Here is a 21,079-nt window from a genome sequence, read left to right as displayed (position 1 = left end):
GACAGCAGCCTGGCCAACCTGGGAAATCCGTCTCTATGAAAAACGTAAAAATTAGCTGGGCGTGCTGGCGGGCACCCGCAATCCCAGCTACTCAGGAAGCTGAGGGGAGAGAATCGCTGGAACTCAGGCGGAGGTTGCAGTGAGCCGAGATCGCACATGCCACTGCCCTCCAGCCTGGGCGACAAGAGCGAAACTCGCTTTCAAACAAAACGAGCAAACAAAAACCCGAAACCAACCAACCAACCAAAATCTGATCCCCGAATGCGTGAAGAAACTGATTTGAGTAATAATAAAACTCCGGTCTACCGCACAGCCGGCTCTGCGTGAATTACTCTTTCGCCATTGCAATTCCCCTGTCTTGATAAATCGGCTCTGTCTACGCAGCGGGCAAGGTGAACCCACTGGGCAGTTACAGCATTATTAGGTATATTAACACTGTTGTGCAAACATCCCCACTCTCGGTCTCCAGAACTTTTTGTCATCCCACATTGAAACTCTACCGATTAAACACTAAGTCCCCATTCTCTTCCCAGGGTTTTTAACAAGCCGTGTTAAACCGAAGGGGCACCTGCTTGCCAGGTGGAGGGCTGGGAACTGGGAGGGTTCTGCCCTCCCGACTGAGCAGGGATTCCCGAGGTGACTAAGCAGGCTCTCTGGGTAGCGCTCCCGCCCTCACCTATTGTCCGGGTGGAGGAACCGGTATTTCCGGATTGGGGCCTCAGACCCAGTGATCCCGGCTAAGGGCGAGACTGGCGGGGGAGGGGAACGGAAGCGGGTCATAAAAGTTAACTTTACACTAAAATCGTTAACTTGTCTCACACCCCTCAATAAAACCTGTGACCTCCCCGCCCCTCCAGGAGCCCCCCGCGCACCCACAGTGGCCCACAACCATGCTTCCCGGGGGCTTTGAAGCGTAGAGGAGCTGACCTCCTCCTTGCCCACACCCTGGAGAGGATCAGGAAGCGGACCTGGGGACGCATAGAGAAAGAAGCCCAGCAAATTCCTCTTGCACCCGCTCTGGAAAGAAGCTCAGCTGCAGTTCTGTGTAAAAGAGGCGGCAAAGTGGGCGCGCGGACTCCAGTGACAAAGGTCTCCTAGGCGGCCGCGGCCCCTGCCCCACCGCTGGGTGGCGTCCGTGCAGGCCCACCCTGTCCGCCCTTCCCGACACCCCAAAGTAGCGTTGGGAGCAGCTGCTTCTCCCTCCCGGGTCTCGCGCGCCCAGAACCCTCCGGTCTCAAGGAAGAAGGTGACAGCCGCCGCCCACCTCCTTCCCCTCCCGGCCGCCGCTCTCTGGCTCGCCACCGCCCAATTCCCCCTGCCCCCACCCTGGATTTTTTTTCCCCTTCTCTCAAACCTCTAAACAGGAAATAGCCCAAGTCACAATAATATACAGGAGCAGCCGCGGAGGCCGCTGGCGCCCTCCCATTCCCGGGGAGCCTCCCGCACTCCGGCTCGGGTGAAGTGCTGCCAGCGACGCGCGCAGGGAGCGCAGGGGACACCAGCCCAGCAACTAGAGCCGCGCCGCCCAGCGCCCCGGAGAGCCGCCCTCGTCCTCGCCCAGCTCCCGACACCGCCGGCCGCGGCCGCCACCCGCTCTAGGCGAGTACCCTCCTCTGTCTCCCTCCCCGGCCCCGGTGCTGCCTGCAGCGCGCCCTGGGAGAGCCGCCGAGGCGCGGCAGCTTGTGCCCAGGCGTTGCCGAGATGCCTTCCCTCCTGTCCCTACTTTGGCCAGGGAATGATTTGGTGGGCGAGAATTCGCGCTGGTGCCCTGGGTCGTTTGTGCAGGCGGGGGTGAGGGGCAGCGCGAGTAAGTAGGGGTTGACGTCCTCTAGGTTTCTCTGCAGAGTGTGCGGTGTACTTCATGGGGCATTTACTTTTTCCCTGCTTCCCCCATCGCCCCCGAGGCGGCAGCGCCTCACAGGGTCTCTTTGGGGGAATCATCAACAGGTGTGTCTGAACACGCACCTGCGGCAGCCACAGGTGTCTGGGAGCCACCTTCTTTCTCCTCCCTGGCCTGGCACCCTTTCACTCAAGGGATGGAAACTGTTTCACTTTCTGCTGAGCTTCTCTATTACCCGATTAAAAGGGCCTTTGAGTTTCTGTTGGCGCAGCCAACCGTATCTGGAGGGGGCAGGAGCCGGTGCCTTGGAGTGACGCGGGCAGAGCGCGGCGCTGGTTATTGGAAGCTGGTGGGGCTGAGTGCCCGCTGAGCCTCCGCCGCGGGGCTTGAAAACTCCGCACTCCGGAGAGCTTGACTGTACAGCCCTGGAGGTGCTCGCCCTGCCCGCGCAGCCCGAAAAACGGGGATCTCCTCCATCTAACGCGGCAGAGCCTTAGAAAACATTTAAACAACAACAACAACAGCAACAAATTTCGCTTTCTGACCCATTTGTAAGGGAGGGGCCGAGCTTGTCAGCATATACAGGGCGTTGTCAGTTTTCCAGGGATGCATTGCAAGGTTCTTCTGTAGGGAGCTCTCAGTCAAAACTGAGTCAGAGATCTTTATGTTGGAAAAAGGCCACTGAATTCCAGGCATTCTTCGAGCTTGAGAAGGGCATTTTCAAGAGTGTTTTGAAGTTTGCACGAGGGCTTTCTGCGCAACTAAGTGTCTCAACTATCCTTATTGTCTGTGGCTGCTTCCCAGTCCCAGAGGTGGGCGGGTTCCGTAGGGAGGCCTCCGCAGGCAGGTCTTCTGTCCAGGTTTCTAAACGCATTTCCACAAACGTGGTCCATAGGTAAGTTAAGCCCTTAACTAATTCACTTGAGAGATACTATCTATCCTCTTCGTCTCCTGGTGAGGAGACTGTTATTCTAGTTGGTGATAGGGTGACATTCTGTGTACTTTGAAGTGTTCAGGTGTCTTGCCACTTTAAGTAAGGTCCTTGTTCACGGTTGCATTACCTGGAGGCCTTTTGAAATGCAGGATCTCAGGCCCCACCCAGATCTGCTGAATCAAGATCACCCAAGGGATCCGTTTGCACATTAAACTCTGAGAAGCGCTGGCCTAGGTATGTTGGAGGGAAGTTTTCTGTTCAGCTTTCAAGGAGTGCTTTACATTTCCATCAAGTTATGTATTTGAATCTTTGTTTTGCCCACCAGGACAAACACTCTACAGCCGCATGGATTAGAGCACCTGCACCCCAGGGTGACAGGAAATGTGATTAACATACTGGCCTGTGATTTTTTTTTTTGATTCTATGATTTTTATGATTATATTTGGTAAAATGTACATAAAATAAAATGTACCATTTTAACCATTTAAAAATGTACCCTTAATTCACGGGCATTAAGTACATTCACAATGTTTTGTCACCATCACCACTACCCATTTCCAGAACTTTTTCATCATCCCAAACAGAAAGCCATTAGAATACCCTATTCCCTCCTTTCCTCAGCCCCTGGGCTTCTGGATACTTTTAATTATTATTATTATATTTTTTGGAGGAAGCAGAAGATGTTGAATAAGAATGTACAGTAAATGTCTCAAAAAATAAGAGAATGTATAGTAAATGTGTAGTAGAATCACGGTGGAAGAATATGAACAAACATTTGGGAATTCCTGGGTAGACAAAGCACTATAGATCAAGGTTCTTAGAGTACATGTACTTTCTTTAATAGAGACAACTGTAAACCCTCAAGGGTTTCCTATTTTGACTGAAATGGAATGGAGTTACCCAGTGCTCAACCTGCTCTAATTAGCTATACATAGATGCCTGATGATCTCTAACTCTGCACTTCTCTGAACTGGCCTCATCTTAGGTGTCCTGTTGATATTGGGTTTAGTTTTTTGTTTTTGTTTTTTCATTATTTTATTTTATTTTTTGAGACAGAGACTTGCTGTGTTTCCAGGCTAGAGTGTAGTGGTGCAATTTTGGTTCACTGCAGCTTCAACCTCTCAGGCTCAAGTGATACTCCCACCTCAGCCTCCCAAGTAGCTGGGACTACAGGTGCACGCTACCACGCCTGGCTAATTTTGTTTATTTTTGTAGAGGCTAGTTTAAATTATTATTATTTTTTTTTTCTGTAGATCGGGTTCTCGCTTTGCTGCCCAGTCTAGTCTCGAACTCCTGGCTTTAAGCCATCCTCCCGCCTTGGCCTCCCAAAGTGTTGGTATTACAGGTGTGAGCCTCCGCTATTTTTTCTTGACCCTTGACTCTTCTTGTGTTATGACTTTCATCAGAATGAGGTTATCAACTTGTAGTAAGAATTTACAGCTTCCTTTGATTGAAAAGTCCCTTTGAAATGGTGAATGAAGATAATTCAAACGGCAAGATTTGGCAGAACATTCTCTCTTCAGAAGATTCCTGCATTCACAGACTTTCAGAATGTTATTACGTCCTTTTAATTCTAGTAAGGCAGGAGAGAAAAGGTTTGCCCTCCTATAGTATGTTCTCTTCTGAAATAACAACATAGTTCAGAGTTTTATTTGGTAAATGATTGCGTTTTGCAATCTACATAAAAAAACATTTCTTAGAAAATGTCCAGTGAATGGTTTTATCAGTGATTCAGTGATGTTTGGGGAATCACCTGGTAGCTTAGTAAAAGTTGAAACTCTCCAAATATTCCAGATTTACTAAGTCAAACTCTTTTTTTTGTTTGTTTTTTTGAGATGGAGTTTCGCTCTTGTCACCCAGACTGGAGTGCAATGACACAATCTTGGCCTACTGCAACTTCTGCTTCCGAGGTTCAAGCGATTTTCCTGCCTTAGCCTCCCAAGTAGCTGGGATTACAGGCATGTGCTGCCACGCACAGCTAATTTTTGTATTTTCAGTAGAGACAGGGCTTCTCCATGTTAGTTAGGCTGGTCTCAAACTCCTGACCTCAGGTGATCCACCTACCTCGGCTTCCCAAAGTGCTGGGATTACAGGTGTGAGCCACTGTGCCTGGCCAAGTCAAAGTCTTTATACTACAATCTGTGCATTTAATAGCACCCTGAGTGATTTTTTTTTTTTTTTTTGAGACAGAGTCTAACTCTGTCATCCAGGTTGGAGTGCACTGGCGCCATCTCAGCTCACTGCAACCTCTGCCTCCTGGGTTCAAGCAATTCTTGTGCCTCAGTCTCCCAAGCAGCTATGACTACAGGCATGCACCACAATGCCCAGCTAATTTTTAGTAGAGACAGGGTTTGTCCATGTTGGCCAGGCTGGTCTTGAACTCCTGGCCTCAGGTGATCTGCCCACCTCGGCTTCCACCTCCCAAAGTGCTGGATTACAGGCATGAGCCACTGCGCCTGGCCCACCTTGATTCTGATATGTAACTAGGTTTGGGGGTCACTAAAATAAACACACATGCACACGCACACACACTCGAATGTGAGTGCAAACCAAGATATAAAATTAATCTGAAGTTACAAGAGAACACAATTTTATATACAACATGAAATAAAATTAACAATAGTTTCTTCCTTATAATTAGGTAGATAGTTCAAGTTTGGCAAATCTAATCAGCACCTTTTGATATTGATCGTCATTGAACTTTAGAATCCCCAGTGTCCAGAACTACTGGTCTCCATAGGAGATATCAAGGTACTGGGCTAGTATTTGATTTAGCATTAATGAACATTAGTTGTGCACCCATTGCGAAACAGGGTTTTTCAGATATACTCCCATTAAATCTTTATGACAACCGTGAACATGGTATTTCTTTTTTTCTCATTTTACGGAAGAGAAAATTGAGGCCACTTTGGGTCTTCTTGCTTGAAATCATGATTCTTTTCATGGTCCTCCCACGTAGAATAAGAAATTCCTTACTCACTCCCCTTCACCTCCAACAGTTATATTGAGATGTAATGCATGACAAGCTGTGTACAGTATTCATAAATTCTTCATTCAAATCTTTTGGAACATCAGGTACTGTGCTAGGCCCTGAGGCAAATAAAAGGATGAGCCAAAATGGAAATAAATTTCAAAACAGCAAAGGACTCAAAAGCAAAAGGTTCTTTCCATGGTACCATGAGACCTCCGATAAGTTAGATTATACTTGAATGGGGTCTTAGGTTGGCTAGGCCAGCTCCCCCAAAAATCAAGTCTTGGGCATTTTCTTATTGAGATCGGTCAGAAGTGTCATCTCTGCATGACAGTACCTACCTGGCACCCTGAAATGCTACACAGTGTAGAAGAAAGGACCCAGGATTTAGGTGCAGAAGAACTGACCTCTGCTACAACCAGCTGAATGAACCACAGTAAATCTCATAAGCTCGAAGCTGCAACATGCTGTTATATAAAAAAAGGAAATAATTTTCTTGCTCCTGAATTATAGTGAAGACTCAAACAGACCTTATTTGTACAAGGGCTTGTAAAATGTAAAATGATAACAAAGTCTGCTCACCTCCATTTGGGAGAAATTTATAATGCAAAGGAAATAGAAAAAGCCATACATTGACCTAGCACTTTTCAGTTTACTTTTTAGTTAACTGAGGCTATCTATAATTCTCTTTTAGCTTTGGCCATTTTTGTTTTAAATAGTTACATTGAGATATAATTCACATACTATATAATTCACCTATTTAGTCTACAATTCAATGTCTTTTAGTATATTCATGGAGTTGTTAACCATCACCACAATCAATATTAAGAGATTTTCAAGGCTAGGTGTGGTAGTTCGTGCCTGTAATCCCAGCAGTTTGGAAGGCTGAGGTGGGAGGATTGCTTGAGCCCGGGAGTTCAAGTCCAGCCTGGGCAACATAGGGAGACCGCTGTCTCTACAAAAACCTTAAAAATTAGCTGGGCATGGTAGTCTATGCCTATAGTACCGGCTACTCAGGAGACCGAGTTGGGGGATCACTTGAGCCCAAGAGATTGGGGCTTCGGCAAGCTATGATCATGCCCCTGGACTCCAGCCTGGGCGACACAGTAAGACCCTGTCTCAAAAAAAAAAAAACATTAAAAAAAAGAAAAGATGGGCGGTAGCGGTGGCTCAAGCCTGTAATCCCAGCACTTTGGGAGGCGAGGCAGGCGGATCATGAGTCAGGAGATGAGACCATCCCACAAGCTATCTGGTGAAACCCGTCTCTACTAAAAAAATACAAAAAAAACTAGCCCGAGGCCAGTGGTGCCTGTAGTCCCAGCTACTCGGGAGGCTGAGGCAGGAGAATAAGAGGCGTGAACCGAGGAGGGAGGAGCTTGCAGTGAGCTGAGATCAGGCCCTGCCTCCAACCTGGGTGACAGAACAAGACTCCGTCTCAAAAAAAAAAAAAAAAAGGCCGGGCCTTGAGGCGGCTCAAGCCTGTAATCCCAGCACTGGGAGGCCGAGGCAGGCCCGGATGATCAAGGTCAGGAGATCGAGACCATCCTGTGCTGCAGTGAAACCCGTCTCTACTAAAAATACAAAAAACTAGCGGTGAGGTGGGGCGAGCCTGTGGTCCCAGCTACTCCGGGAGGCTGAGGCAGGAGAATGGCGTGAACCGGGCCGGGCTTGCAGTGAGCTGAGATCCGACCACCGCCTCCAGCCTGGGCGACAGGCAGACTCAGTCTCAAAAAGAAAGATGTTTTTAATGCCCCCCAAAGAACATTTTCCCCAGTAAACCCCCTCCACCCCTTAGCTGGCTCCTGTCAATATTCCCCCCACCCCAACTAGGCTACCAGGAATCTACTTTCTGTCCCTATAGATTAACCTATTCTGAACTTTTCATGGAATCATAGACTATGCGGCCCTTCATGTCTGGCTTCTTCCACTTAGCATGTTTGCGAGGTTTATCTATGGGAGCTGTGGTTCATGCCAGTAATCCCACTCTTTTGGGGGACCGAGGTGGGAGGATCACCTGAGTCCAGGAGTTTGAGACCAGCCTGGGCAACATGGTGAAACCTGTCTCTACAGAAACAAAAACTAAAGGCTTATGTACATTGTAGTATGTATATGTTCTTTTTTTTTTTTTTTTTTTTTTTGAGTCAGGATCTTGCTCTGTTGCCCAGGCTGGAGTGCAGTGGCACAGTCATGTTTCACTGCTGCAGCCTTGAACTTCAGGCCTCAAGCAGTCCTCCTGCCTCAGCCTCCCAAAGTGCTAAGATTATAGGTGTGAGCCATCATGCCAGGCCACTACTTTATTCTTTTTATTGCTGAATAATCATCCATTGCATGAACATGTCATGTTTTGCTTATCCATTCATCCATCATGGGCATCTGGATTGTTTCTGCTTTTTGGCTGTTATGAATAATGTTGCTATGAACACTCATGTACAGGTTTTTATGTGGACATATGTTTTCATTTGCTTGGGTACATACCTAGAAGTGGCAAATATATGGTAACTCCATATTTAATATTTTCAGGAATTGCCACACTGTTTTCCAGAGTGGCTACATTCTTCTACAGTCCCACCAGCCAGGTATTCGGGGTTCCAATTCCACGTCTTCATACACATACATTATTACTGTTGTCTGTCTTTTTAAATTTTAACCATGCTAGTTGGTGTGTGATTTTGGATTTTACTTCTTTGATGGCTAATGATGTTGAATATTTAACTTTTCATGTGCTTATTAGACCATTGTTCCTGGCCTTTTTTCTTGATTCTTTTCCAAGGGAAAATGACACAGGGTAAGAGAAAATGCTGTTTTGAATAGATTCTCCAGTTTCAATGGTTTAGATGAGAATACTGAAAATGTAAATTGAGCCCTTTGCTCTTTTGGAGTTTCTTTCAGCTTAGGCCTCAGGGCCTAGTGTAATACCTGATGTTCCTAAAGATTTGAATGAAGAATTAATGAATACATAGTTTCTTGGGGTTGATGGGGAGTAAGTAAGCAGGGACTTACTATTCTACCTGCTGATTTAATGTCCATGAAAAAAATCATACACTAAGATATTAATAACACACACACACACAAATGGGCTAGTGCACATGGTGGACATTTTAAACTCTTTCACCAAAATATTTATTGATTAACATCTGTCAGGGCCAGATGAGGTGGTTCACGCCTGTAATACCAGGGAGAGATATTTGGGAGGCTGAAGTGGCCAGATCACTTGAATCCAAGAGTTCCAGACCAGCCTGGCCAACATAGTGAAACCCGGTCTCTACTAAAAATATGAAAAATTAGCCAGGCATGGTGGCGTGTGCCTGTTCTCCCAGCAACTCAGGAGGCTGAGGTGGGAGAATCTTTTATGCCTGGGAGGTCAAGGCTTCAGTGAGCTGTGATTGCACCATTGCACTCCACCTGGGCAACAGAGCAAGACCTGTCCCCTACCCCTCAAAAAACTCCGTCAATTCTACTTACTAAAATATACAATAATATACTTTAAAATCATATTAATACATTGTCTATATATTTTATTAGGGTACTCTTTATTTTATTCTCAAGTACTGCCAAATGAAGAGTACACTAAGGCTGGGCACAGTGTCTCACGCCTGTAATCCTAGCACCTTGGGAGGCTGAGGCATGCAGATCACTTGAGGTCAGGAGTTCGAGACTAAAACCGGGCGTGGTGGCTCACTGTGGGAAGCTGAGGCAGGAGGATCACCTGAGGTCAGGAGTTCGAGACCAGCCTGGCCAACATAGTGAAACCCCATCTCTACTAAAAATACAAAAATTAGCTGGGTGTGGTGGCATGCCTGTAACCCCAGCTACTTGGGAGGCTGAGGCAGGAAAATCGCTTGAACCCAGGAGGTGGAGGTTGTAGTGAGCTGAGATCATGCCATTGCACTACAGCCTGGGGGACAAGAGCGAAACTCTGTCTCAAAAAAAAAGAGTAAAAAAAGAGTAGACTAGGCCGGGCGCGGTGGCTCAAGCCTGTAATCCCAGCACTTGGTGGGAGGCCGAGACGGGCGGATCACGAGGTCAGGAGATCGAGACCATCCTGGCTAACACGGTGAAACCCCGTCTCTACTAAAAATTACAAAAAACTAGCCGGGCGAGGTGGCGGGCGCCTGTAGTCCCAGCTACTCGGGAGGCTGAGGCAGGAGAATGGCATGAACCCGGGAGGCGGAGCTTGCAGTGAGCCGAGATCCGGCCACTGCACTCCAGCCTGGGTGACAGAGCAAGACTCCATCTCAAAAAAAAAAAAAAAAAAAAAAAGAGTAGACTAATAAGACATTTTTCACGAGTCAGTGCGTTTTTGTTCTTTCTTTCCCAAGCTGCATGGCAGTGTTTTTTCTTTGTAGCTATGGAGAATTATCTTCGTTCTCTACAGTCACAAGCCAGTATTGAGTTTCTTAAACATCTGTTGTGTTTTGGAGGCTCGCTATATTGACCTCAGGTTATACTGTTTGGATCTTGTATTATGGGGAAATGTCGGTAACAGCAGAGAACTAGGGAAGTCAGCTGGATTTAGAAAAAGAAAACTTCCATTTGAGGATTCTTTGAGACAGCAGTGGGATAGGTGAATGGAAGTGTGTAGTGCAGTGATTCTCAAACATTAGTTTGCATCTGAACCATCTGGAAGGCTTGTCAAAATACAGATCACGGGCCCCCCTCCTGGAGTTTCTGATTGCGTAGATCGGGCGTGGGGGCTCAAGAATCTGTGTCTAAGAGTGCCCACCCAGGTCATGCTGCTGCTGCTGCTCTGGGAATCCCACTTTGAGAACCAGCGGTTTGGAGGCCTTTGGAAGTGCAGGATCGGAACTTGCTGAGGGAAGGGGCCAGGCTTGAGGCTGGTCTGGGCATCCTGTGTGTGCAGGGGCTTGGTGGAGTACCAGCCACCAAGTACCAGGTGGCTTGGTAGGTACCAGCCAAAGCAGGGCGCATAGACAAGTGCTGAGGGCGAATGCAGGAATACTGTGGGGAGGGGTGGCTGCGAGGCAGATCAGAACCAGCTAAGAGATGGGGAAGGAATGGACAGAGGGTTATGAGGAGACCTGGGTGAGTGAAGACCCACAAACTCCTCTGTAAAGGTTCAGGAGAGTGAGGACATGTATCGGTGTTGGTGTCAGGGGAGGGACTGAGCGGTCACCCGGATGGTAGGTGTAGTAGCTGTGCAGGCCTGGCCTTTCCACCATACCTTCAGGAAGGGCAGCATCCCTGGGCAGTGGGATGTGCTGCTTGAGGCCACAGGGTCACATGTGGACTTTCCTGTAAGATTAGGGAATTCCTTCAGTCTTTCCGGCCATAGTCCCAGGGGTCATGACTAAGTTCTCTTCCTCTTTCTGCCTGTCACTGATAATCAACCTAAAACCAGGATGAGTTTTACAAACCAGAAGCAAAGGTTCTTTGTGCAAGGAGTTACTGTCATCTCTAAAACTGGAGTTTGTGTCCTTGTGTGCATTTGCCTGCTCAGCTTAATAGCTTTAGGCATCCAGTCTTCTTAGCATAACTTGATATAAGCCGATTCTGAGAGTGGGTGCTGACATATGGAAGTGTTTTTGACAATCCATGTTGTGAAGGTCAGGAGGTTTGCTATAGGAAAGAAATCCAAGAAGGGCAGTGGCCGACGGGTGCTGGGTCCTCTGAAAGTGAGCTGTGTTCTACCCTTCCCGCTCATGTCACAAAGCCGAGAGAAACATCCCTAATTTGATTGTATATTTCATTTTAAAGGAATCCTCATTGTGTCTGAGGATGTAAAATATTTCTCTTGGGTTTCGGAAAGAGGCCAAAGCCTGCCCCAAGGTGTTCTCTGTTATCCTTCGGGGCACCTGTTGTTAGCAGAGAGCAAGGTGATTTAATATCAGTGCTTGTAAACTAACTGCCTGGTGACTTGCTGTGTGGTCAGGAACTGAGTAGCAGCTCCTTAGTTTAGACTTTCCAATTTGCCCTTGATCCCACTCAGCCCTTTGCACACATGAACATTCCTACCAGCCCCTTTAGGCCCTGGGTATGCAATTCCTCTGGTTAATGGACAGGACTGGACAGGAAATATTTCACAACCCTGCATCTGTGGAGAGGGAGTGTCTTGGAATCCCCAAGACCCCCCCCACAAGTTTCGATGATTCACTAGGAGGACTCACAGGACTCGGCATAGGATTGTACTCATGGCTGTGATTTATTACGGCTCAAAGATGCAAAGCAAAATAAACCAAGGGGAAAAGTACAGGAGCGAAGTCCAAGGAAACCAGGCACAAGCTTCCAAGGTTCCTCTCCCAGTGGAGTTACACGTGATGTGCTGAATTCCCTGGCAACTAGTTGTGACCACACGTGTGAAATGTTATCAACCAGGGAAGCTTGTAAGGGACTCACTGTCCCGGATTTTTACTGGGGGATTGTTACACTGGTGTCCTCTGCCTACCAGCTACCCAAATTTCAGACTCACACAAGGAAAGCAGCTGTTCAGCATAAACCACATGGTTTGTACAGTTTAGGGACAGTGTGGCTGTTACCAGTCCTGGCAATGGTGGGAATCCAAATTCTCAGGCATCAGCTGAGAGCCACCTTGTAAGTGGATCTTTCAAAGGATAACAGTCAGGCTTGCTATGTTACCTTTTAGATGGGGATGGGAGTGGCAGGTGAGGATGGTGGTGGGGACCCCTGAACTTGGAGAAGGGATCTGTTAATGCAGCCTCAGGGCCTGGTACTGCAGGAGAAGGTGGAAGGAAGTGCACTGGGGTTTTGCACTTAGATCCGGGGTTCAGAATAACTGGGATTCCCACACTACAGGGATAAAGAAGGATGGAAAAGAGTTCAAAGTCCTGTGCATTCATTCATCCATTTATTCATTCTTAACAGGGGCTTATCAATGCCTATACCCTTTGAGGTGCTGTGCCAAGGTGCTAAGGATACCATGGTGAGCAGGGTAAAGTCTCTGCCCTCATGAGACCCACTTCTAGAGGGAATGAATGAGGAAAAGGGCAGTTAAATCATTGCTATGAGGATATACCAAGGGCCCTAGGGTATCCACCTGGTAGACTTAGTGGGAGTCAGAAGGCACAAATTTTATAATCAGACTAAACTGGGTAGGAATCACACCTCTAGTATTTATTACCTGTGTGCCTTGGGCAAGTTACTTAGTCACCTGGTGCTTAGATTTCTTCATTTCTTCATCTAAAAACAGGGACAATTTATAACCTTTTAAAAGATAGGGTCTCACTGGTTGCCCAGGCTGGAGTGCAGTGGCACAATCTCGACTTAGTGAAACCTCTGCGTCCTGGATTCAAAGGATCCTCCTACCTCAGCTTCCCAAATAGCTGGGACTACAGGCATGTGCCAACACACCCGGCTAATTTCTGTATTTTTTGTAGAGACAGGGTTTCAACATATTGCCCAGGCTGGTCTCGAACGCTTGAGCTCAAGCAACCCTCCTGCCTCGGCCTCCCAAAGTGCTGGGATTACAGGCATGAGCCACCATGCCCACCTTTTCTTTTAAGGCTGTTGTGAGAACTAAACAAGGTCGTGTATGTAGGGTACTTACTTCAGGGGCTGGCACAGTAGAAATGCTCACTAAATAATGACTTAGCGACGCCTAGCCAAGGAGAGGTGTGTGTTCACCAGAAAGACTGGCATCTGCTGCATCCTCACTCTGCAAGTCACTTCAGAGGCGTTCCCTTCAGCCCTGGGCTCATAGGTGCACACAAGCCTGCATTCCTGCCACGTTGCTCTGCTTACTGGTCTAAGAATGCTTTCCTGTTTCATTTTTCTGGTTTTTTTTTTTTTTTGAGACGGGGTCTCGCTCTGTCACCCAGGCTGGAGTACAGTGGCTGATCTTGGCTGACTGCAGTCTCCACCTCCTGAGTTCAAGTGATTCCTCTGCCTCAGCCTCCTGAGTAGCTGGGACTACAGTGTGCGCCACCATGCCCAGCTAAGTTTTGTATTTTTAATAGAGATGAGGTTTCATTCACCATGTTACCCAGGTTTGTCTTGAACTCCTGATCTCAAGTGATCTGCCTGCCTCAGCCTCCCAATGTTCTGGGATTACAGATGTGAGCCACCACACCCAGCCTCATTTTTCTGGCTCTTGAAGGCACTTTTCTCTTTGCCTGGATGCCCCAGATTTATTTTGTCAGCCTAAGGAATGTGTACACCTATTATTAAGACCCAACTCAAGTATTTTCTCTTTTATCGCTTTCTCTTTCCCAAACCAAGCCCCTTGGACAGGATTGTTCATGCTCTCCTTTGTCCTGTTCCATGGTCACTCCCATCCATATTACAGCATGCTGGGTCGCAGTTGCTTGTTGCTCCATTAGACTGGGTGATTCTTGAGGGCAAGGATGATGTGGTATTATTTGAATCTCCAATGTCAATCAGAGTGTTTGATAGGGACTGGCTCGGGATATGGAGGGAATGAATGAATGAGTATGGAGTTGGACTAGAACACCCAACATGAAATGGATACAATGTCAGCAAAATAGGTCTCTGCCCTCAGAGCAGAGCTTACAGTCTGGAGGAGGCAGATGGTGAACAGGTAAACATAAATATAACCATTAGAGACTGAGCAGTGACACAAGTCCTGCAGCAGGTGCAGGCAGTCTCTCCTGGGAAGAGGGAGAAATAGGAGGTCACAATGTTGATACCCTGGGCAATGTGGGGTTGTTGTCTGGAGTGTGGATGGTGGTGGAGGCCTGAAGGGCTGGTCCTGTGGGGTGCACACCTGGAGAGCTAGGAGTCCTCCAGATGGAGGTGGAGAGTGGAGCAGTGGTCACCAGCACCTCAGCTGCCACAGGGCAGGACTGCAGCAAGATCTAAGTGTCCACTTGGAAGGCTGAAGTGCTCCACTCAAGCAAGACAAACTGGGGTCAAGAAACCCAGGGTCGATAGAGGAAGTATGACCCAGCAACCTGAAAGACCTGTCTGAGCTGTGCCTTAGTCAGCTCGGGCTGCTATAATGAAGTACCAATGACTAGGTGGGTTGAGTAACAGACATTTGTTTCTCAGTGCTCTGGAGACATGAGGTTTGATACCAGGTGCCAGCATGGTTGGGTTCTTGCTGAGGGCCCTTTTCCTGGCTTGCAGACAGCTACCATCTTGCTATGTGCTCACATGGCCTTTCCTAGATGCATTGAGTATGGAGAGAGAGAGAGAGAAAGAGAGAGAGAGAGAGAGAGAGAAACAGAGAGAGAGAGAGAGAGAGCTGTTTCTCCTTCTCCCTCTTGTTGTAAGGACACTAATCCCATCATGAGGTTCCCACCCTCATGACCTCATCTAAACCTAATTACCTCCCAAAAGTCCTATCTCCAAATACCATCGCACTGGAGGTTAGGGCTTCAACACATGAATTTTGGGGAGATACAAACATTCAGTTCTTAGCAACCCAGGCCAATAACTATTTGCTGAGTAAATAATCATGGCTGGCACTCTAATAGCACTTTGGATGGGACAGGACCTAAGTGTTTTGCATATAGTCATTACATTTCATTCTCAAACAATCTCACTAGGTACGTGCCATTATTATCCCCAGTTTACAGATGAGGAAACCCAGGCCCTGAAGAGTTTAAGTGATTTGCTAATTAAGTGTAAACCTGGATTCTCACCAGGCAGTCTGCTTCTAGAGTCTAGGTTTTTGTTGTTGTTGTTGTTGTTGTTTGTTTTTTGAGGCAGAGTCTTGCTCTGTTACCCAGGCTGGAGTACAGTGACACGATCTCATCTCACTGAAACCTCTGCCTCCCGGATTCAAGTGATTCTCCTGCCTCAGCCCCCGAGTGGCTGGGATTACAGGCACGAGCCACTACACCTAGCTAATTTTTTTTTTTTTTTTTGAGACGGAGTTTCACTCTTTTGCCAGGCTGGAGTGCAGGGGTGCGATCTCGGCTCACTGCAACCTCTACCTCCCGGGTTCAAGCAATTCTTCTGCCTCAGCCTCCCGAGGAGCTGGGACTATAGGCTTGCACCACCACACCCAGCTAATTTTTGTATTTTTGGTACAGATGGGGTTTTACCATGTTGGCCAGGATGGTCTCGATCTCTTGACCTCGTGATTCACTTGTCTCGGCTTCCCAAAGTGCTGGGATTACAGGTGTAAGCCACCGTGCTTGGCCTAATTTTTGCATTTTTAGTAGAGATGGTATTTCACCATGTTGGCCAGGCTGGTCTCAAACTCCTGGCCTCACGTGATCCATTCGCCTCAGTCTCCCAAAGTGCTGAGATTACAGGCATGAGTCATCCCGCCCAGCCAAGTCTAGGGTCTTAATCATTATATGTGCCTGACTCAAGAAGTAAACTCTAATATTACTGGACATCTGTCAAATGCTAGTTCCTGAGTGAGGAGAGATATTAGAGATAGAAGGATGACTATGACATCATACCTACCTTTTAGGCTATCTCAGAATGCTCAAAGAGGCATCATTTTTTTTTTTTTTTTTCTGAGACGGAATCTCGCTCTGCTCCGATCTCGGCTCACTGCAAGCTCCGCCTCCCGGGATTACGCCATTCTCCTGCCTCAGCCTCCGGAGTAGCTGGGACTACAGGCGCCCGCCACCGCGCCCGGCTAATTTTTTGTATTTTTAGTAGAGACGGGGTTTCACCGTGTTGACCAGGATGGTCTCGATCTCCTGACCTCGTGATCCTCCCACCTCGGCCTCCCAAAGTGCTGGGATTACAGGCGTGTGCAACAGCGCCGGGCCGAGACATCATTTTTTGATGTCAATTCAAATTTGATACCACCAAGAAACTTTTTTCTTTATCTTGTAACTGTGGTCCATAGAACCAATAGCAGAGGAAAGTGTTTTGCAATTTCAAATGTGTCTCGTGGCTGAACTGCGGACAAAAAAAATAGTTTTTTTTAAGAATAATGGGTGCAGTGACTCATGTCTATAATCCCAGCACTTTGGGAGGCCAAAGCGGGAGGATCACCTGAGACCAGGAGTTTGAGACCAGTCTGGGTGACATCGTGAGACCTCATCTCTGCTGAAAAAAATAAATAATGAACTGAGTCATCGAGTTAAAATGTACAATTCATTTTAGTAGAGTGTATACTATGATGAGAATAACTTCAGTGATGTGTAAAAGGTATTCTAAAATTTATAATACTAATCAAATCATAATACAGTTTGAGAAAATGTAGAACCACTTATGTAAAAAAGTTTTTTTTAGCTAAAAATAAATGTAGATGATTTGGAAATATTTTATAGGAAAATTTAGAACAAAATGTCTTAAAGACTTTGCAGTGTTTCTGGATCTTGACTACTAGCAAGCTCAGAAATGCAAGCTCATTGAATGCAGGAGGAAACTCACATCCATTTCCTGGATGGGGATGTCTGGGGAAGAACTCAGCCCATGAGGGAGAGGGAGAGGATGAGGAGGACAGTGACCCCTTGGTGAGAAGCCTGGTGATGGTGGTAGGGGGTGTTCACTCAGGCTTCCTGGAGAAGGAGAAGGAAGAGGATATCCTCTTGTCATGAACTCCACATTTGGATTCACTGGAAACAGATTTGGGAAAGAGCAGGAGGAGAGGGAAGAGGTTGGGACCCTCCTGTCTCTAAGGAAGCAACACCCACTGCTCAGAGCAATGCTCTGTGTGTGTCATCAGATGCTAGAGGATCCACTTCCAGAAGGCACTGAGCAGAGTGGAGAGAGTCAGCCCTGCCTCGTAGGAGCTGTGCGATCCAGGGCAGGTGCCTTAGCTCTGCCGGATTCCTGAATTATGTGGCTCGAGTTTCATTGTTCTTTTGGTTCTTCTCTGTCTCAGGTCTGCAGCCTCCCGTCATGAGCAGAGGTTTTGTCCAGCTGCCCACACTCTTCAACCGATGATCATGAGCTTCTTTTTTTCCTTCCTTCCTTCCTTCCTTCCTTCCTTCCTTCCTCTTTCTTTTTCCTTCCTTCCTTCCTTCCTTCCTCTTTCTTTTTCCTTCCCTTCCTTCCTTCCTTCCTTCCTTTCTTTCTTTCTCTCTTTCTCTTTCTCTCTTTCTCTTTCTTTCTTTCTTTCTTTCTTTCTTTCTTTCTTTCTTTCTTTCTTTCTTTCTTTCTTTCTTTCTTTCTTTCTTTCTCTCTTTCTCCTTCCTTCCTTCCTTCCCTCCTTCCCTCTCTCTCTCTCTCTCTCTCTCTTTCTCTCTTTCTTTCTTTCTTTCTTTCTTTCTTGACAGGGTTTCGCTCTGTTGCCCAGGCTAGATGGTCTGTGCAGTGGTGCGATCACAGTTCAGTGCAACGTCTGCCTCCCAGGCTCAAACGATCCTCTCATCTCAGCCTCCTGAGTAGCTGGAACCACAGATGTGCACCACCAGGCCCAGCTAATTTTTGTATTTTTTTGTTGAGATGGAGTTTTGTCATGTTGCCCAGGCTGGTCTTGAACTCCTGGGCTCAAGTGATCCGCTTCGGCCTCCCAAAGTGCTGGGAATACGAGCATGAGCCACGGTACTCAGCTGAGCTTTTTTTTTCAAGGGACAGAATCTGGCCTTGAGAAGAAGAAAGAGACTTTCCAGCTTTCTTCAAGGTCTTTGAATCGCTTTCTGTAGGTCCCCAGATCTCCTGGTCACAGCTCATCTTGTCATTTGCCTCAGATCTTTCCTCCTCTTCCTCTACTTTTATGGGTAATATCCCAGCAGGCTCCATTTCTTTCTCATGACAGGGCGCAGTCATTTCATTTCCTCTCTCCGGAAGACTTTGGGCTGCTCAATCTGGACATCTTTAAGATGCCCCTTTGGGTCTGCTTTTCTGTTCTGTTCTTCCACAGGGTTAGTATAGAATTGATTTTTCTGTCCCACGTGGTTGGTCAGAGGCATGCTTGACTTTGGAACATCAATCACTTTCCAGCCTCATCGTTCTTTTTTTTTTTTTTTTTTTTTGAGACGGAGTCTTGCTCTGTCGCCCAAGCTGGAGTGCAGTGGCCAGATTTCGGCTCACTGCAAGCTTCGCCTCCTGGGTTTACGCCATTCTCCTGCCTCAGCCTCCCGAGTAGCTGGGACTACAGGCGCCTGCCACCTCGCCCGGCTAGTTTTTTGTATTTTTTAGTAGAGACAGGGTTTCACTGTGTTAGCCAGGATGGTCTTGATGTCCTGACCTCGTGATCCGCCCGTCTCGGCCTCCCAAAGTGCTGGGATTACAGGCTTGAGCCACCGCGCCCGGCCTACCAGCCTCATCGTTCTGCCTGTCATCAGCAGGATCTCCATCCCCTGATTCCAACTTATCAGCCCTGTTCTCTTCTCCAAGAGGAACTGCCAGTTCTCTCGTCTTGAACCAACATTCTGCCCGTTCCATACCAGACCCTCTGTACTGTCTGGAGGTCCCATGTCTTTCTTGTTTGCTCACAATAGTTGTAAGTGGATTTTAGCTTCTCCTCTTGAGTCTGGATGGATTTGGCTTCTGCTGCCAGAGCCTAGATTGTTCTCATATATCAGACATTGGCTCATCTTGAGGGTGGAGGATTTTCTTTTCCCAGCTGGTTTGCTATAAAGTATATGATGGGCACAATCACAGAGCTGGACAGATCCAGGCCATCAGGAACTTCTGGGCTTTCACCTTTTGCCATCACAGGACAAAACTGTGTGAGAACTTTACTAAAAAACAACAACAACAAAAACAAACAAACAAACAAAAAGGCCAGGGACCATGGTTTATGCCTGTAATCCCAGAACTTTGGGAGGCTGAGGTGGCAGATCACTTGAGGTCCGGAGTTTGAGACCAGCCTGACCAACACGGCAAACCCCCTTCTCTACTAAAAATACAAAAATTAGCCAGGCAGCCCGGCGGCTGGGCGTGGTGGCTCATGCCTCTAGTCCCAGCACTTTGGGAGGCCGAGGTGGGAGGATCACCTGAGGTCGGGGTCGGGAGTTTGAGATCAGCCTGACCAACATGGAGAAACCCCATCTCTACTCAAAATACAAAATTAGCTGGGCGTGGTGGCGCATGCCTGTAATCCCAGCTACCTGAGAGACTGAGGCAGGAGAATCACTTGAACCTGGGAGGCGGAGGTTGTAGTGAGCCGAGATCACACCACTGCACTCCAGCCTGGGTGACACAGCGAGACTCTATCTCAAAAAAAAAAAAAAAAAAAAAAAAGGGCTGGGTGCAGTGGCTCAGGCCTATAATCCCAGCATTTTGGGAGGCCAAGGTGGGCAGATCACCTGAGGTCAGGAGTTCGAGACCAGTCTGGCCAACATGGTAAAACTCTGCTTCTACTAAAAATATAAAAAAATTAGCTGAGCGTGGTGGCTAGCACCTGTAATCCCAGCTGCTGGGGAGGCTGAGGTGGGAGAATTGCTTGAACCCTGGAGGCGGAGGTTGCAGTGAGCTGAGATTGAGCCACTGCACTCCAGCCTGGGTGATAGAGTGAGACTTCATCTCAAAAAAACAACCAAACAAATAAACAAAATCTTTTACTTTAGTCAGTGTTATGGGTTGAATTGTATTTCCCACCTCCAAAATTTATATGTTCAAGTCCTAACCCCCAGTTCCTCAGAATGTGCCTTTATTTGGAGATGCGGTGTTTATAGAGGTAATCAAGCTAAAATGAGATCATTAAGGTGGGCCCTAATCCAATCTGTTCTTATAAGAGGAGGAAATTTGGACACAGACACATACAGAGGGAGGGTGATGTGGAGACATAGAGAAAAGATGGGCCTTCGCAAGCTAGGGAGAGTGACCTGGAGCAGCTCCTTCCCTCACAGACCTCGCAGGACCCACCCTCCCAGCACCTTGGTCTTAGATTTGCAAGCATGAGATAATGAATTTCTGTTGTTGAAGCCACCCAGTCTGTGGTATTTTGTTGTGGCAGCCCCAGGAAACTAATTCAAGCAGAATAAGAAATTCTACCTAAAATCAAGAGAGCTATTAATGCAGCAGCTCATGGCACAGCTACCATCTCCCATTGATGAGCAGCGAGAGCGAGACCAGGTCTCCCGTAGCCAGGTCCTTCTGTCTCGAACTCGGCAGTGTCTCCTGGGTTTACCAAGAGCAAGAGCTCTGTAGCAGGACAAAGTTTCTCCACAGGGCCCTATACTGCCACAGAGTCCCCTGAGGCCTTTCTGGCCAGCTGGGGCACAACACTGTGGTCACTGGGCAGGCTTCTGCCTGGAGTCAAACCTTTGTCTAGAGCAAGTAGGCGACCGCTGCCAAGAGCGTTGGGGGCAGGCTTAGATCAGTATGGAATTCAAACACCCTCAGAGCTGCCCCGGCCTCCTTCTTTCCTCTGCTTAATCTTCCATGGCCTCAGAGTGCCCACCCTTTCCTCCGCACGTGCTTAAACACATTTTAAGTCATTGTGGTTCCAGTTTTAATAGATGAAGCCCAAAGTACGTGAGAAGGCAGAATAGGAACACCCAACCCAGTCTGCGGATTCAACCAAAGAAAGCTTTCT

General features: G+C 47.5%; 1 protein-coding gene across 2 annotated transcripts in view; it reads left to right on the top strand.

Annotated features, from left to right (window-relative positions):
• The first annotated feature begins 1,029 nt into the window (after positions 1–1,029).
• The window catches only part of TJP2 (tight junction protein 2), a 138,805-nt gene continuing 118,755 nt past the window's right edge, over positions 1,030–21,079 (top strand). For both annotated transcript variants that reach the window (XM_009188903.4, XM_009188901.4), the window contains exon 1: positions 1,030–1,599. The gene's annotated coding sequence lies outside the window, so the exon portion shown is untranslated. The remainder of the gene's footprint in view (positions 1,600–21,079) is intronic.

This window comes from Papio anubis, chromosome 13 (assembly GCF_008728515.1).
Source record: "Papio anubis isolate 15944 chromosome 13, Panubis1.0, whole genome shotgun sequence".
Lineage (NCBI taxonomy): Eukaryota > Metazoa > Chordata > Mammalia > Primates > Cercopithecidae > Papio > Papio anubis.
The sequence above is the reverse complement of the archived record's forward strand: the minus strand, read 5'-3'. Positions and strand labels throughout refer to the sequence as shown.